Source organism: Miniopterus natalensis, chromosome X, assembly GCF_054644295.1.
Source record: "Miniopterus natalensis isolate mMinNat1 chromosome X, mMinNat1.hap1, whole genome shotgun sequence".
Taxonomy (NCBI): domain Eukaryota; kingdom Metazoa; phylum Chordata; class Mammalia; order Chiroptera; family Miniopteridae; genus Miniopterus; species Miniopterus natalensis.
The window spans coordinates 52,475,601-52,491,134 of record NC_142103.1 but is presented as its reverse complement, the minus strand read 5'-3'; the positions used below and the strand labels follow the sequence as shown (position 1 = coordinate 52,491,134).

The 15,534-nt window shown below is 37.7% G+C and overlaps 1 pseudogene; it reads left to right on the top strand.

Annotated features, from left to right (window-relative positions):
• The window catches only part of LOC148090484 (vascular endothelial growth factor receptor kdr-like), a 269,330-nt pseudogene that overhangs the window by 22,128 nt on the left and 231,668 nt on the right, over positions 1 to 15,534 (top strand).

Here is a 15,534-nt window from a genome sequence, read left to right as displayed (position 1 = left end):
TGTTTTTTGAAAGACTAGAGTCTTTTCTGGCAACTTGGAGGGAAGAACACTTATCTGTCTGAAGGGCTCAAGACCTCCAAGACATGTTCACATTGCATTCATGGCTATAAACAAGTAGAGCTTGGGTCATGTTTGTCTCCCTGGGCTACATTGCTCCTTCTCTTTTTCCTTGCTTAAGTTATACATTGGTGTTGGGATGCCACTGTTTCTACTGCTGTCAGCATTCTTGGGGCCATTTGGGTTCAATTGGGTTTCCTTTTAAGGAGTCAAGCCTCAGTGGGACATCAAAAAAGCCCTGGAGACCAAGAGCCTTTGTGGCTTTTAATCTGAACCTTTCTGTCTTTCACAGCATCCTCCACCACTCCCCATTTGCCTATGTCTGAACAATTATTAGTGACATAAATCAGCCTAGGAAAATTTATCTACACGTGAATCTTCAGTCATCTAATTCTAGCCCTGCTGAAAGCTTGGAAAAGAGTTTAAGTTCTTTTACTTTTTTATTGAAGTCTTAGAGATAAGGCTGTGTGACTTGGTGAGGGAAATTTCAGGATATGTTTTCCAGTGTTTTAGGTCTTTTGTATTGATCTGTTTGCATACATATACATGTTACATTTCCTAAGTCTTAAAAGCAAGTCTATTTCATGGCTGATAGCACGTTATGGTTCTGCCACCTCCATACCTTTGCTCATGTGGTGCTCCCATGCTGGAAAGCCTCCAGGCACTCTCCCTCATCTCTGCCTGAAAAATCATATCCATCCTTCAAAAAACCATCTTAAATTTTACCTCTATCATCTAGAATTCCTGAAAGCTGGAAATGAAGGGACCATCACAGTCTTTCATTTATTTGATTTTTGTTTACTTCTTACAATATGCCAGCTACTATGACAGATGTTAGCACACACACATGATTAGGGTGTGCCCTCTGCCCTTATGTAATAGGGAGCAAAATGATATATGGTATTTTTAATCTAGCTATATTCTTAACCACTTTGGAGTCAACATCAGAATTAGGTTCATTTGTGACTTAAAACCTTAAATAATAGTGACTTAAACAAGGCAAAGATGTAGGCACAGTCCTGAGCTGTAAAAGCAGCTCTGTGACCAACAGGGATCTGATGTACTACCTCAGAGTCTAAGATGGCTGCTCAAGTACCAACTCTCATATCTGTATTCTACCATTCAGGAAGAGAGAAGGGAGGGGAAGAAGGTCCTTGCCCTTCAAAGAGGCTTCTAATTATACTCAATTGGAAATTAAATTAGTACTTAGAAATAAGGTCACATCTAGCTGCAAGAGAGTAAGAGAAAATAAATTTTTATTCTGGGTGGCCTATAACTAACACAAAATCATTATTTTATGAATAAGAAAGAAGGGGAGAATAGATATTGGGGTAAAAGGATAAAGTTTCTACCATAAGGTCGCAGAACACTTTGGGAGGTTGATAAAATTCTGAACAATCCCCCCCCTTCAAAAAATATACCCATTCACACAAGACTATTCATATAATTTCAGAGATTTCACAGGTGCTGAGTATATAGCAGTGAAGATGACACGAGATCCCTGATGTAATGGAGTTTACAGATTAGTATAATAAACAAGGAAATATTCTCTATGATATCAGGTAATGATGTGCTATAAAGAGTCAAGGAAGGCTTCAATTTAAGGAGATCATTGGTTAAAGGCCCGAATGAAGTGATAAGCACCATATGGGTATATGGGAGAAAAGAATTCAAAATAGGGGAAATAGAAAGTTGTAAAGATCCTGAAGTGAGAGTGGGCAAGGGAATCATCAAGGAGGCCAATATACCTCGAGTAGCTTGTGTGAGAAATGATAGGAAATAAGATCAAAGAGGTGAGGGGGGGATAAGAGAATTAAAGGCCTTTAAGACTATGGCAAGGCCTTTGAATTTTATTCTGCATGCAGTAGATACCGTTGGAAGGTTTCAGAACGTGAATGACGTGATCATTTTGGTTGCTGTGTGGAAAATAGAGTTTGAGGAGAAAAGAGTGGAATTAAGAAGACAATTAGGAGGGAATTCCAATAATCCAGGTATGAGATGATGGTGAAATAGACCAGGGAGAGAAGTAGGATGGCAGGATTAAACATACATTTCTTGTATCTTTGAATACTCATAACTTAAAAGTATATGATTCCTTAAAATATAAGGTTGTTTTTCACCTCATTTATTCCTTTCAGCAACCTCATTGGGAAGTCAGGGAAAGCATTCAAGAAAAATTTTTAAAAAAGAAAAGAAAAAAAAGTGGAGGACCATAACTTGCTCCAAATCTCAGAGTTATGAAAGCTAACACATCCAGCATAATTTGTTTAGTACTATGTATATTCTTTGGAGTGTTTGTTATCTCTTTCTGATATGAGATCTTGAGATGATTCTTTGTTTCTTTAATTTTAATTTTGAAATAATTTCATGCTTACTGAAAAACTGCAACCTAAGTACAAATAATCTCTATATACTCTTTATTAGCTTCTCAATATGTTAGCATTTTCTAAAATCAGATTAAAGTTATAAAAATCAATAAATTAACATAGGTTTAATGACCTTTGTATACATATTCAAATTTCACCAATTGTCCTATTAATGTCCTTTATTTGGTCCAGGATCCCACATCGGATTTGGTTGTCAGGTCTCCTTATTCTCTTCCAATCTGTGACAGTTTCTCAATCTTTCCTAGTTTTTTATGACCTTGACATTTTTGAAGAGTATAGGCCAGTTATTTCATAGACTGTTCCTTAATTTTGGTTTTTCTGATGTTACTTCATGATTAAACTCAGTTGATGCATTTGTTGTCAAGGATGGTAAGAAGTGATGTTGTCTTGTTAAGAGTCTTATGATATGCATAAATGCATAACCCCTGGACACAGACAGTAGTTTGGGGAAGGTCTAGGGGTGGGGTAGATACAGGGTGGAAGGGGGGGGAAGGGGACATCTGTAATACTTTTAAAAATAAAGATAATTTTTTAAAAAAATAAAGGAAGAGTCTTACGGTGTCTATTCTATTACTGATGACATTAAATTTGATCGCTTGATTAAGGTGGTGTTTTTTTTTGCCAGCCTTATCCACTGTAAATTACTATTTTCCCCCTTGTAATTAATAAGTAAGTATGCTTTTTTTTACTGATAAGTAAACTGAGGCATGGATATGTGTAGTCACCTACCCAAGGGAACACAAGTAGAAAGTGGTAGAAGGTTTCCTCTCTAAAGCTTGTAATTATCTTTCTCTTCCCCTATATTCACATTGCCTCTTGAAAGATGTCAGGCCTGCCTCTTAAGGCCTTTGCCATGCTGTATTTAGCTTTATTCTGTTCCCCTTAGCTTGTTGGAGTTAAGAGAACAGCAAGCTTTGTGACAGCCTGTGAAGTGAGCTCTCTTCCTCTGGTGCCAGGATCACCATCTAATTTGATAAATGTTATGGAACCCTCATAGCCTTGGTTCCCTTCCCCTCTCCTTCCACCACCTGTGTTCATTTACCATATTTTTTAATGACTCACTACCTTGGAAAGGCTTATTGAAAGAAAATAAGTGATCTTGATACCCAGTTCTGGAAAAAAACATCAGATAAAGAGATTCCTCTCTTATGTTGAGGGTATGATAATGGTGAGGGTGATCATCCTAAACCTTTTGGTCTCTACCATTACTTCAAAACCACTCTGGATGTTTCCCATACAATTTGAAAATTTTCTGGAAAAAAATCACTGATAAGGTCTTTTTTGGTGCCTTTCATCACTCTTGTCTTTTATATCAATCCTAACTCATGATACAGGTATGAATTCATTCAGCAGTCTCAGGTTATGAACAGTTTTATGATTTGTGATGAGATAAAACAGGCTTTGGAGTCCAAATAAACAAGTCAAGAGAACAGAACTGGAATGAAGTAGAAAGGAATGGGATGAAGTATGAGGGAGAAGACAGGTTTTAAGAGCAGAACATTCTTATCCCTCAGAAACAGGTCCTGAAATATTCATTATAGGAGAAAGCAAATGAGAATCTTTCAATATTTAACGTGAACACTTGTATGTGTTATTCATATCTGTGTTTTTCTCCTTTGCACAGCATTGCTATGAAAAATTGGAAGGAAGGAAATTAATTTATTGAGCACCCACTATTGCAAAGTCCCTACACGTATGTTATCCTATTTAATTCTCACTGTGAATCTATGAGTAGATATTAATTTCCCCAGGAACAATGAATAGCAAAGGAACTTGAACAAGGGCTTAAAGCACAAGAACAATGAATAACAAAAGAGACAAGAGACTAGAATTGGGAGCCTGAAGAGAGATGGGAAAATTAAATTATAAAATGTGAAGTCGAATTTTGCAAGTGAAGGCCTTAACACTCTATTCCCCAACTCCAATAAATAAGGAAATGGAGCTGGAGTGAGTATTGTGGTTACCAAAACTCCTTGATGGTACTGTATGACATGTAACTCGGCCTCCAATCTACCACTTTGAGACCTCAATTTGAATACATTTTTTATGCCTTCTTCCTGTATCAAAAGCACATGACATACCCTCTAAGCACCTCAGTTTCCTTATTTGGAAATATCTCTATTACTACCATTGCTGGTTGTAATACTTCCTAACACCTTCTACCAATAGTAATTTTCACTTAGTCAACAAATATTTATTGTCTGCCATGTGCCATAAACTGTGTGTAATAGGTGCTGATAGTAATTGCAGCAGTGGTTGAGCATGTCTTAAACTCCAGCAACTGTTCCTTATGCTGGATGCAACTATTGATTTTCCTGTCCTTTTGTCTCCCACCTTAGGTTTTCCTGTTCTTGAACCCATGAGCTGTCAGGGAAAACTCTCTACTTCATGTGGGACCTGTTAGTTGGAGTTAACAAATGCAGAGTTTTTTTAGGGCTTCCACCCTGTTTCTAGGCAGCATCCTACAAGTCCATAGAAGTTGCTCTCATAGAAGCTGATCAACTGGGGAAGCTGGCTCTACCATTTAATTCAACAATGATCTATTAAAAATTTCTCACAGTAGACTCATAGAAAAAAGAAAATATTAGAGCTGAGGGGTTTTAGAGATCTTGTCCAAGCTTCCAGCTTTCCTTTGGTTAACCAAGGTCCCTCTCCATTAGGACAGTTGTAGAAGTGATATGAGATGTGGTTCCCAGTCCCTGGGTATTGAAACTGAAGTCAGAGGTGGAGAGGTTAGGATCACCACAGAAAGTCAAAGAAAATCTTTTTTTGGTTAATTTTCACCCAAGGACATTTTTTCCCGTTGATTTTTAGAGAGTGGAAGGGAGGGAGAGAAGGGAGAGAGAAACAGTGATGTGAGAAAGACACACTGATTGGTTGCCTCCCACACGTGCCCTAATAGGGGCTGGTTATCAGACCTGCCACCCAGGTATGTGCCCTTGACTAGGAATCAAACCTGCAAGCTTTCTGTTTGTGAGCCGATGCTCTAACCACTGAGTAACACCAGCCAAGATAGTCAATTTTATTTGACTCTAGGTCCAGACTTATTTACTATCCTGCTGTGAGTCTCCCAAGTCATCTTCTGAGGGTTTTGGAGAGGGTCCAAGTATCTATTTGTTTTGTTTTTGGCCATTGCAGATTGGGCTCCAAGAACAGCAAGATCAATTTAGACAAAAGCAGGTGCTTCTGTGATTTTTAAAAATTAAATTATAGTTGACATAAAATATTATATTATTTAAAGTTATAAAACATAGTAATTCAACATTTATATTCCTTATGATATAATCACCACAATAAGTCTAGCAACCATCTGTCACCATAAAAAGTTATGATAATATTATTTTCCTATGCTATATATTATATCCCTGTGACTATTATTTTAAATGTAACTGGAGTTTTGTATCTCTTATTCTACTTCACCTTTTTCACCTATCCCTCCACCCTCCTTTACCCTGACAACTTTCAGTTTGTTCTCTGTATCTATGAATCTGTTTCCATTTTGTTTTATTTGTTCATTTGTGTGTTTTTTTCTTGAATTCCACAAATAAGGGAAATTATATGATATTTGTCTTTCTCTGTATGAGTTATTTCACTTAGCATAATACCATCTAGGTCCATACGTGTTGTTGCAGATGGCAAGATTTCTTTTTTTTTATGGATGAGTAATATTCCATTGTATATATAGTTTACCCATTCATCTACTGATGGACACCTAGGTTGATTTCATGTCTTAGCTATTGTAAAAAATGCTGCAATAAACATAAGAGTGCATATGTCTTTTAGAATTAGTGTTTTTGTTTTCTTCAGATAAGTATTCTGAAATGGAATTGTTAGGTCATATGGTAGTTCTACAGGGTGGGGCAAAAGTATGTTTACAGTTGTGAGTACATGAAATGCAGAATTTATTCTTTTATTATTATTTATTAATTACTGTATTATTTTCCATACAAAAATCTGTTGACCTACTTTTGCCCTACCCTGTATTTTTAATTTTTTTTAGGAGCCATCATAGTGGCTGCAAGAATTTACAATCCCACCAAAAGAGCACAGGGTTCTCTTTTCTCCACATTCTCGCCAACACTTTTTGTTGAGCTTTTGAAAATAACTGTTTTGACAGGTGTGAGGTAATATGTCACTGAGATTTTGATTTGCATTTCTCTAATGACTAGTAATTGTAAGCATCTATTCATAGGTTTGTTGGCCATCTGTATGTCTTTGGAGAAATGCCTGTTCAGGTCCTCTGCCCATTCTTTAATTGGTTTGTGTGGGGGTTTTTATGATGAGTTGTATGAATTATTTTTTATATTTTGGGTTTTAACTCCTTATTGTATATAAAATTTGCAAATATCCTCTCCCATTCAGTAGGTTATATTTTTGTTTAGTTGATTATTTCCTTCACTGTGCAAAAACTTTTTAGTTTGATGTAGTCTCATTTTATTTTTTGTTTCCCTTGCCTGAGGAGATATATCAGGAAAATATTGCTAAGACTAGATACATGTTTATAATTAGCCCATGTGTACCACTGTAGGGATGCGTTATGCAAATATTTTTTCCCCTGTTCTCTGTATAAACAAGCATTATCTCCTTGTGTTGCTGGAATGTCTGTAGCCAATATGCTCAGAAGGGGGACTAGAGTATACTTGAGTAATTTGTGTCATCAGATGCTTCCTAAAACCCCCTTGATTTTTTGATATGTCTTTGTAAATGCTAGGACCTTCAAGAAGTTCCTAGAGATGGGTGGAGGTTGTTAGCAAACACAAGTCTTGGCTCTCTCTCTGTTATCTATGTAAAATTACTGAACCTCAGTTTTCTCACCTTTAAATTGAGGATATTACCTATCATTCTGAATTGTTATGATAGTTAATGAAGATTATGGATGTAGCTTGTCTAACACTGTAACATAATAGCAACTTTGTTTTAGAGTAGCCATTGTTATTATTATTACTTAAACTGAATTCTCTGGAACATGGTTTGTGTTATTTTTTTTAAATTCTATCCTACTCCAGTAGTCATCACCTGCTCCTTTTTGCACTATCTACTGTGCCCTTCATTATCGACCATGTTCTTTCTCATTTCTCCTTCATTAGATAGCACATAATTTCATCCCACTCATTACACCCCATCTATTTTCTTTGGTATCAATTGTTTTAAAATTTTATCTTTATTGTTGAAAGTATTATAAATGTTCCCTTTCCGCCACCATTGATCCTCTCCACCCTGCACCCTTCACCCCAGGCCTTCACTACACCCTTCTCTGTGTCCATGGGTTATGCAAATATGCATATAAGTTTTAGGTCAATCTCTCCCCACCCACCCTCACCTTCCCTCTGAGATTCATCAGTCTGTTCCATGCTTCTATGTCACTGGATCTATTTTGTTCATTGGTTTATTTTGTTCATTAGATTCCACATATGAGTATGATCATGTGATACCTGTCCCTCTCTGACTGGCTCACTTTGCTTAGCATAATACTCTCCACACCACATCATGCTGTCTCATAAGGTAAAGGATCCTTCTTTTTTACTGCTGATAGTATTCCATGATGTAAATGTCCGAGAAGATGCTTGATATGATTTCAGTCTTCTTGAAATTTTAGAGACTTGTTATGTGTCTTAACATGTGATTTATCTCTGAGAATGTCCCATGTGCACTTGAGAAGAATGTATATTCTGCAGCTTTGGGGTAAAATATTCTGTTAATATCAGTCAAATCCATCTGATCTAGTGTGTCATTTAGGGTCACTGTTTCCTTAATTTTTTATCTGGAAAATCTATCCAGTGAAGTCAGTGGGGTGTTAGTGTCCCTCCTGTGACTGTATTGCTGTCAATTTCTCCTTTAACATCTTCCAGAAGGTGTTTTATTTTCTTCAGCCTATGTGAGTCTTTTGTTTTGCTGAGGGTCTCTTGCAGACAGCATATATTTGGGTCTTGTTTTCTTATCCATTCAGCTACTCTATGTCCTTTGATGGGATCATTTAATCCATTTATATTTAAGGTTGTTATTCATAGGTACTTATCTATTGCCATTTTATTTTTTTATGCCTATATTTCTCATTCTCTCTGTTTTAACTTCTTATTAAAACTGCCCCTTTAACATTTTTTGCAATTCTGGTTTGGTGATGATAAATTCCTTTAGCCTTGTTTTGTCTGGGAAGCTCTTTATTTCACCATCTATTTTGAATGATAGCCTTTCTGGATAGAGTAGTCTTTGTTTCAGATCCTTGCTTTGCATTATCTTGAATACTTCATGCCATTGCCTTCTGGCCTGTAGAGTTTCTGATGAGAAATCATCTGACAGCCTTATGGGAGATACTTTGTAGGTAACAAATCACTTTTGTCTTGCTGCCTTTAAGATTGTCTCTTTGTCTTTAATTTTGGGTATTTTAATTATGATGTGTCTGGGCATGAGCCTCTTTGGGTTCTTCTTACTTGGGACTCTCTGTGCTTCCTGCATTTGTGTGACATTTTCCTTCACCAGGTTAGGGAAATTTTCAGCCATTATTTCTTCAAACAGGTTCTTTAACTCTTGCTTACTTTCTACCTGTTCTGGCACTCTTATGATGCGAATATTTTTAGGTTTCATGTTGTTCCACAGCTCCCTTAAACTGCTGTCTTGTTTTTTCATTTTTTCTTTTCTTTTTCTTCTTGGTGCTCTGATTGATTTTTTTTTTTTTTCCTGTCTTCTAATTCGCTGATCCGATCCTCAGCCTCCTCTAATCTGTTGCTTATTCCTTCCAGTGTATTTTTTATTTCTATGTCATTCTTAATTTCCTTCATAGTTTCCATTTCTATTCTCATGCTGTTGAGCATCCTTATGATCAGTATTCTGAAGTCTATATCTGATAGATTGCTATTACTTATCTCCATTTCATTTAGCTCTTCTTCTGGAGAATTCTTTTGTTCTTTTATTTGGGTCTTGTTTTTTTGTCTCCCCATTTTGGCTGCCTGTTTTGATTTGTTTCTATGTATTAATTATATCTGTTAGGACTCCCAGTCTTTTGGATGGTCTCTGGTGCAGGCCAATGTCAGACGCTGTTTGTGACTGGCCTTGAGTACCCAGTTTGTTTCTGCATTCTACAGTATGTGGTTTCCTCTGCTGGGGCTGGGTGTGCTTGGATAGGACCAAGATGTGCACCAAGGTTTGCTTTACCCAGACCTGGGTTCAGAAGCAGATCAGGCAAAGACTCAAAGTACCCACATACTGTTATTCAGACTCTTAATTAGCCTCAGGCTGTAGAAAGTCCACATTGTGGATCGACTGATTATTATCAGTCTCTTAAGGAGCCTCTCTCTGGTTATAGACACTCCACAGATTGGGGGGAGAGGTTTTCTAGCAGGGTGAGGCATTTGCTTCCCCCCAAGGCAAAAGCTGCTTGGAAGGTAAATGTCAGCTTGAGAAAGATGTTCTCTGCCGTATGGGGGAGTGACTCAGCACAGGAACCCAGATGGCTGCCCCCTGAGCTCTACTCCCTCAAGCCTGTACCCCTGAATTCTCTTCACATAGCTTTAGTCCACTCTGCTTTCTCTTTGTTGGAGCCCAAGGTGAGTGGCTGCACACAGAAGTTTGTACGCTCGCCCTTCAAGAGGGTGCCTGTATTTCCAGCTGTCCCTCCATGGTAAACAGAAACCCCAATGCTTTTCACAGCCAGATATTATGTGAACATCTTTCTCAGTTCTGGTGCTCTGGGATGGGGAGCCCAGCTTGGGGTGTAGACTCCAAAGTTCTCAGTGGGAACCCTCCACAGCTGAGATATCCCTCTGGATCTTCAGCTGCCTGTGGTAAACCCCCCCCCCAGCCCTCTCGCTACTCCGCATTTCTTACCAGTCTCTATGTGGTCTCCTCTTTACGTTCTTGGCTATGAGGGCGCTCTCCTGATAGTCTTCAGTTGAAATTGATTATTTAAAATGTTTTTTCTGTATTTTAGTTGTAATTCCAGTTTGGTCCTGGGAGAGTGTCAGTGGAGCTTCTACTCAAGCCGCTGCTGTCTTGGAATTTCCTGGATTCAAATATTGACAAATTGATTTGTACATAGATGTAGCAGCATAATCTGAGAAACAGATAAAAGCAAACTTAAAAGTTACTATTATATGTTCTTTGCTACCTTATAGAGAAGGAGCAAAAACTGTTGCAGACTTGCAGCCTATGTAAGTGAGAGTCTTCTGATGTAATTAAAAGGCATGGGAAAGAGAAGAGGTTTTGGTATGGAACATAATATGTTTTAGATTATATCATGGAAAGTCCAATAGTTATAGTTTAGGCCAGGAATATCTCTTGACTGCAGATAGCAAAGTGGCTGGATGCTGAAGGGAATTGCAGGAGTATAAATAAAGTTATAAGTATGATCTCTAGTTAAAAGAGCCACAATTACTGAAGAATAAAGCTTGTAGAGAGAAAGATGGAGAGTTGAGGAATGAAGGTACATTAGAGAATAACAAAATTTGAAGATGATAGAGGAATTTGAAGATGATAGAGGAATTTGTCTTGTGCTGTATTTTGTATTTAGGAAGTATTTGCAAGAACATCTTGAGTAATGACCAAGTACAAAATTAGAAATGGACTAATATCAGATGCAGAAGATAGAAAACTGAGGTAGTAGAATTATATGCCAACTAGGATTATTTCCCAGCTACACAACTGAAGGCTTACTTTTTCTAAGCATGCCATATTCTTTTTTTTTATTGTTGACACTGTCACAGATGTTCCCTGTTTTCCATCTGGTCGCCCTCCTCCACTCAGCCCCCATCACCGCCCTCCACAGGCCTTGGACATATTATTGTCTATGTCCATGGGCTATACGTATATACATATATGTTCTTTGGTTCATCTCTTCCAGTCCTCTCCCACCTGACTCCCCTCTCAGGCCTGTCAGTCTGTTCCATGTATCATCCTCTGGTTCTATTTTGTTCGTCAGTTTATTTTGTTCATTAGATTCCACATATGAGTGAGATCATGTGATATTTGTTATTCTCTGACTGGCTTATTTCACTTAGCATAATAATCTCCAAGTCCATCTATGCTGTCTCAAAGGGTAACAGTTCCTTTTTTCTTACAGCCACGTAATATTCCCTGGTATAAATGTACTAGGGCTTTTTTATCCACTCATCTACTGATGGACACTTAGGCTGTTTCCAAATCTTGGCTATTGTAAATAATGCTGCTATCAATATAAGGGTGCATATATTCTTTATTGTTTTGTTTCAGAATTCTTAGGATATATTCCCATAATTGGAATCACTGGGTCAAAAGGTAGTTACATTTTTAATGTTTTGAGGAAACTCCATATTGTTTACCAGAGTGGCTGCACCACTTTGCATACCCATCAGCAGTGTACTAAGGTTTCATTTCCTCCACATCCTTGAAAGCATTTGCTGTTTGTTGCTTTATTGATGGTAGCAATTCAGGCAGGTGTGAGGTGATACCTCATTGTAGTTTTAATTTGCATCTCTTTGATGTCTAGTGAAGTTGAGCATTTTTTCATATGGCCCTTGGCCACCTATAGATCCTTTTGGAGAAGTGTTTGTTCAGGTCCTTTGCCTATTTTTTAATGGGATTGTGTCTCTTCCTGGTGTTGAGTTGTATGAGTTCTTTATATATTTTGGAAATTAACCCCTTGTTGGAAGTATAACTGGCAATTATGTTCTTCCATAAAGTGAGTTCTTTTTTCATTTTGTTGATAGTTTCTTTTGCTGTGAGGGAGCTTTTTAGTTTGATGTAGTCCCATTTGTTTATTTTTTCCTTTGTTTCCCTTTTCCTGTGAAATGTATCAGCTATAATTCTATGCGAGATGTCTGAGACTGTACTGCCTATGTAGTCTTCTAGGATTTTTATGGTTTTGAGACTTACATTTAAGTCATTTATTCTTTTGTATGGTGTAAGTTGGTGGTCTAGTTGCATTTATTTGCATGTACCTGTGCAATTTTCCCAATATTATTTATTGAAGAGACTGTCTTTACTCCCTTGACTGTCTTTCCTCCTTTGTCAAATATTAATTGACCATAAAGGCTTGGCTTGATTTATGGGCTCTCTATTCTGTTCTATTCATCTGTATGCCTGTTCTTGTGCCAGTACCAGGCTGTTTTGATTACAATGGCTTTATAGTATAGTTTGATATCCAGTACTGTGATCCTTCCAACTTTGTTCTTTTTTTTTTTTAATTCTCATTTTTAAAAAATATATCTTTATTGATTTAAGAGAGAGGAAAGGAGAGAGAGAGAGAGAGAGAGAGAGAGAGAGAGAGAGAGAGAGAGAGAAACATCAATGATGAGAGAGTCATTGATCGGCTGCCTCTTGCACGCCCCTGACTGGGGATTGAGCCCACAACCTGGGCATGGGCCCTGACGGGGAATCAAACCCCAGTCGCTTGGATCCTAAGCCTACGCTTAACCCCTGAGCCACTCTTGGCTGGGCTTCAACTTTTTTCTTCTTTCTCAAGTGTGCTGCAGTTATTCAGGGTGTTTTTTGGATCCATATACATTTTTGGAATATTTCTTTTAGATCTGTGAAATATGCCATTAGTATCTTAGTTGGAATTGTGTTGAATCTGTACATTGCTTTGGGCAGTATAAACTTATTAATGATGTTAATTCTTCCCATCCATGAATATAGTATATGCTTCATCTTCTCTCTGCCTTCCTCTATGTATTTTTTCAATGTCCTATAGTTTTCTGATTACAGGTTCTTTACTTCGTTGTTTAAGTTTATTCCTAGGTGCCTTATTTTGTTGTTGTTGTTGCAATGGTAAATGGGATTGTATTTTTAGTTTCTCTTTCTGAGATTTAATTATTTGTGTATAAAACTGGGACTGATTTCTGGATATTAATTTTGTATCTTCCCAATTTGCAGAATTTATTTATTAAAACTAAGAGTTTTTTGGTGTAGTCTTTAAGGTTTCTTACTTACAATATCATGTCATCTGAGACTAATGACAGTTTTACTTCCACCTTCCTAATTTGTGTTATACCCAGTTTTCACAAGATTAATTCACACAGAGACCCAATTGAGCTTTTGGAATTTATTCAGCCAGTGGCTACGAGGGGGCTCATGCCTTAAACAGACTCGCAGTCCTGAACAGTCTTCACAGAGAGAATATAAAGGCAAAAACCACATTCTGTTTGGCTAAGGGGGGCAGGTGAGGGACTAGTGAAGTGGCAGACAGAAGCTAAGATAAGCATTAATTAACTTTCTTGATTAACTATTACCTGGAATTTACTCCCTGGAATTTTTATAGGCGAAAGCCTTTGACAAAGTTTACAAAGAGCCAGGGGAGGGGAAGAGGTCATTGTTTACCAAATTTTGTTGCTCTTGCTTATCTTCAAAGTAGCAGTTGTAAAGGCTGAAATGGGAGTTCTATACTTCATTTGGATGCCTTTTATTTCTTGTTTTTGTCAGATCACTGTGGCTAAGACATCCAGTACTAGTGATGAAAGTGGACATCCCTGTCATGTAGCTGATCTTAAGGGAAACGATTTTAATTTTCCCCATTGAATATGATGTTGGCTGTAGGTTTTTCATATATGGCCTTTATTATGTTTAAGTATGAGCCCTCTACTCCCACTTGCTGAGAGTTTTTTATCATAAATGGGTGCTGGATATTGCAAAATGCTTTTTCTGCATCTATTGATATGATCATGTGATTTTTATCCTTCATTTTGTTTATACAATAGATCACATTTATTGATTTGTGAATATGGTACCAAACTTGCATCCTCAGACTATATCTTACTTGGTCACAGTGTATAATCTTTTTAATGTATTGTGCAATAGAGGACTTGCTGTTATCTAGATTATGAAATATTAAGAGAGTAAGGGAGAGTATTTCAGTCTCATTTCTGGTACTTGCTCCAGCTGTGTCATGCCTGCCTCTTTGGAGCAGCATATAGAAGCAGACATAGTACCATTTTACCTTGGACCAGTGTCACCACAAGAAGTTTTTAAAAACTAGGGGCAAAGACAACTGATGCTTAACTGTTTTATAAGAACTCATTTGGACTATCTAAATGTTGACCATGTCTAGAGCTCTGAGGCCAGAGTGATTGATTTTCATAAATAGAGAGAAAATGGTGGATAGTTTTCAGAGAAATAAACAAGGAGAAGAGAGGGAGGGGAAACCCACCCATCTATCTTGATTAGTTAAATCAATCTTGGTGATGAATGGAGTAACATATGTCCCTTGTAAATCACCTTCACATCCACCAAAGCCTTCAGCATCCATAACATTACTACAAATTTTAAAATAGTTCATGTATATCACCTCTTTTAAGCTGCGCACAAACTACTCTGTAAAGTGGATAGAGCTTATTTATTATTTCCATTTTATATATGCGAGATCTTAGGCTTAGATAAAAGGAAGAACTTGTTTATGATCTATATTTCATTAAGTGTCATAGTCAAAAGTAAAAATCAGGTGTTCAGATTCCCTGTCAAGTGTTCCAGCTATTATCCTTGTGGCCTTCTTCAAGGTGGAAGGCTACTTCTGCTCCTCTCCTGAATGCACTGTTCCTCTGCACTCAAGCCCTTTCTCATTTTCTTGTTAGGGAAAAGCTACGAACCTCCTATAGCAGCAGGCAAAGGTCATTTCACTTTCTTTCCACAGAGAGAGTGTTAGCATTTTCCCAGTGTCTTCTGTCATTGCAGCTATGAAAGCTGAGAGATGGGTCAGCCAGGGAATTGTGTCTAGTAGCAACAACTGATGTGGCATAGGAATGTGCAAAAGCCATGAGCAGAATTTAACCTCTAACAAATTCCACAAGACCTTGGAGTCCATTGGACTCTCCTTGAAGACCACATTATCCTGATTGGTAAACTCTTCTTTTTCCAGACTTAGCTACCTCTGAGGTTGTTTGAAAGCTCATTATATGCTCAGAGGAGCAGTCCTCAGGGCCATGCTGTCATTCTCTCTCCACTGAGTCACCAGCTCTTACTCTTCCTTAAGACATTCTACTGGCTCTTTCTAAAGGAAAAAGAAAGTAGCTCCTTGTCTTTGGAATTTGGTCCAGAAAGAAGTAATGGTGTGCAGGGATGCGTGGAGCAGAGAGGATGCAGTCTGCTATATAATTTATGTGCTTGGCTGGCCGCCTTATCCTTCCTCTGC